Raw genomic sequence first — 3,935 nt, 5'->3', positions numbered from 1 at the left:
GTATTTATTCATTTTTACATTAATAGCTGTATTAAATAATAGTTATTAAAAATACTTTAAAATACTTCAAAATTATTTATTATGATTAAAATAAATGAAAAGATTAAAACAACCGACATCCACTTAACCTCAAAACTATTTAAACCCTAATTCAAGCTCTTCTTCTATCAACATTCAAGAAGTCCTGATGATGGATCCCTGTTGGGATTTGAAATGTTGACGAAAAATGGTTTTCACTGTGGGTTCTCCGGTTACTAAGTTAGAAGATATAAACCACAGAAGTCTTAATACTCATGGATTCTCAATACTTAACAATATCTTCAAATAGTTTATTTAAAGCTTGTATTGAAATATTTTTTTAAAGTATAAGGTTTAAAAATCTTACCCATGTTTCTTTTTAATTCTAATTACTCTATCTATTTTTAAAGTTGATATTAAAGTATATTATGTGATGTGTCCATTGACATATTTTATTTATGACTGTGACTAAAATAGTTTTATTACATTGGGTTGTAATATCAAGAACAACTTGAAAGGCCATGGTAATGATGTTTTATAATACTTTTAATTAATACTAACCAAACATGTATATTTCTTTCCTATTTAGAAAATAATTTATTTTATTTTAAGAAAAACACATGTAAGCTCCCTATTGAACATAGATGGAATCACACATCTTCATGATATTGAAATATAAAATGTGCCTCTCAGTGCACCAAATTTTTATTTTAAATTTAAGTTAAACTCTTAATTAATATATCTATAATTTGCAAGTCCATTATTTTTAGTCATTTAATTAAACTTATACTTATTTTTCCATAATAGACTTTAAATTTAATTTTAGTTTTAATTTTACTGATAACTCTTGACTTCTATCTCTTTCATTTATATATGTAATTATTTTTCTTATTTTTTAACAAATATTCATATTTTATTGGGTACACTAAAAAGATTAAAACACATACATTTCTTTATTAAAAAAATGAAGATTTTATATATAATTAAATTTGATATTGGCATTATTAAAAACACCAATATCAATACATTAATCATTATTTTTGAAAACTATATATATTAATTTTGATAGTGACATTATTAAAACACCAATATCAATACATTAATTATTATTTTTAAAAACTATATATTAAAGATCAAATCAAGAGGTGCTTATTTCATTATGTGTTTTAAATTGTTAAAAAAGAAAAGAAAAAAAAGAAGAAAGAAACATATAACGAGTATATGAGGTAGATATATATACATTTAAAAAACATGTAACAAGATCCTTAACTATATAGATTAACCTTTATTTTACCATATAAATTTCTAACTTGGAAATAAGCTTTGTTATAATACTAGTATAATACAAACATTTTTTTAAATGTAAAATGTTCTTAATCCCTCTATTCCATGGTCCATGTTTTCTATCTATATATATATATATATATATATATTAATCCCTCTATTCCATGGTCCATGGTTTCTCTCTCTCTCTCTCTCTCTCTCCCTCTCTCTCTCTATATATATATATATATATATATATATATACACACACACACACACACACACACACACACACACACACATTAAATTGCATTTTGAATACATAAATAGATTCAATACCTGAATTGCATTTGTTGATGCATAAACTAGATCCCTTAAAAATCTCCTTGGGCACTTTGATTGCGTAGACTACATACCTTAAACTTGCAATTACAACAATTCTTTTCTATATTTATGACAAAATTGACCAATTATGTTAAACATTCTAACCATATATTTTTTTCCAATCACTTCATATGATATATAAATAACTTTTTTGAGTCATATATAATATATGAATAGTTGATAACTCATTTATATAATATCTATGTATTAGAGAGAGAGAGAGTTGACATTAGAATATTTTATTTTACATGGGGATATGTGTGTATAAGAAATTGATGTTAAAGAAGATTAGTTAAGATGCATATTCAAATAATTTATTTAAGTTCTATATTAAAATATTTTTAAACATATAATAATTATTCATCTTCCTTACATTCTAAAAGTGAAAATATCATTTTTTTAGTTTTAATTACTTTATTTCTCTTTAAAGTTTATATAAACTTATGCTACATAATAAGGATATCAAAATATTTATTTATGGCTAAGAATCAAAGAAATATATTTACCACATCTTATAACATCAATTACATCAATTTTTTTTATTAGGGTGGACATTGATTTTTGTTTTGTTATGATTTTTTTAAGAATATATATATATATAACTTTTTTAAAAGGACACTTGTCAACTCCACTTTGAGCATGGAGGAAATTACACATCACTTTTATAATGAGCTATCCACCTCTCAGTGCAATCACAGGCAATACCATGGCTTAGTAATATCACATGTCCAAAAAACCATAACTAGTGTTCATATGACATTTTTTTTTTAAATTAATCAATTTAATTAAAAATGAAAAAAGGGCATAACTAATTATAAGATACATCTCAATCTTTGATCTATGACTACTAGAAACATTTTAGAATATTGTATGAAGATTAAATCTTTACCATCCACTTCGTAATTTTTTATAATGAATTAAAATTCCAATTGCATAATAGACACTCCTAACTGTATAATTAAAAAAAATCATAAAAATTAACTAAATTATTACTTTCTTTCAAATTATTATTATTATTAATTATAAAGATAATTAATGTATGAGTTAACCATACATGCATTTAGAAAAATAAGTTAAAATATTCATAACCATAGAGATTGAATTCCAATTTATACCATGGAGATTCTTAATTTATAAATAGGTTTTGTTACAATATCATGGCCAATACTGTGACTTATCAATACTATATGCGTTAAGATATTCTGACACATAGGAAATAGTTAAGTATAACTTGGTCTAGTGTAGAGTTATGTAAAGTGTGTTTCTTTACTATGTACTTTTGTAACTTACAATCCGACGGTCATGATATATTCTACACATGAAGTGATCCGATGGTTCATTCTCTTCTGAGTATTACCGACACTTGATCTGTGGCTTAGCACCTGATTGGTCCATGAACTCTATTTAAAGAGCAATGAGGTTCATTTGTAGGGTAACCATTCATGAGAGAAGTTTATTTAAATTTTCATTCCTTTATTAATAAATTGCCTAAAGTGGCCGTTTTGGCTCAGGCCATGGACTATTTCCCTCTTTGAGGGTTTTAACCACGTTAAGAATACTGGTGTATTGATCTGTGATCTATTTGAGAGCGGTGTCCTTTAGTGTTCTTTCTGAGGAACTTACCCTATAAATTCCTACATGGTATCAAAGCTATTTGAGGGCCGCATTCATTGGTGATCCAAATCTGAAGCCGGTACAACTACATCTGACTGTCGTTTCCTAGATCTATTGTTTTCGACTGCTTTCGGGCCGAGAGGACTGCTCTATTGTATTAGGAGCATATGTTCTAGTGAGGAACCCCTTTTGTTTTACACGAAAAGGTTTTCGGTAGCCCTAGCTATGTCATTTTTAAGATCTGGAGGTATGTAGTCTTTATTTGCAATTCTAGCTATTCATCTTTCTGTTTATTTCGGTTTATTTAGCTCTTTATTTTTTATTACCGGATCTATATCTTTCATTTCTGCGTATTCTCTTTGCACCATGACTTTGTGCGATCTGGGCAAATCAGAAACAAAAAAGAAGGGTTTTTCTCATGCGTATGTTCTTTTCCACTGAGCCTTAGTGTGATCTCGAAAAATCAGAAACATTGAGGAAAATATTTAGTTTTCGGCTAAAACTAACTTCAAGCCGTAAGATTTTTTTTTTTATGTATGTCCATGTTGGGTTTTATGGTTTTGTTTTGTAGGAAAGAAAGAGATTTTTCAAGTAAGCATGCACCCCAAAGCTTCAGTGACTAAAAAAAAAAAAAAAACCCTTCCTCTTTTCCAAAA

This window comes from Pinus tabuliformis, chromosome 3_1 (assembly GCF_031772625.1).
Source record: "Pinus tabuliformis cultivar Carrire ecotype Pingquan chromosome 3_1, CPIR1, whole genome shotgun sequence".
Lineage (NCBI taxonomy): Eukaryota > Viridiplantae > Streptophyta > Pinopsida > Pinales > Pinaceae > Pinus > Pinus tabuliformis.
Note: the sequence above shows the minus strand (reverse complement) of the source record.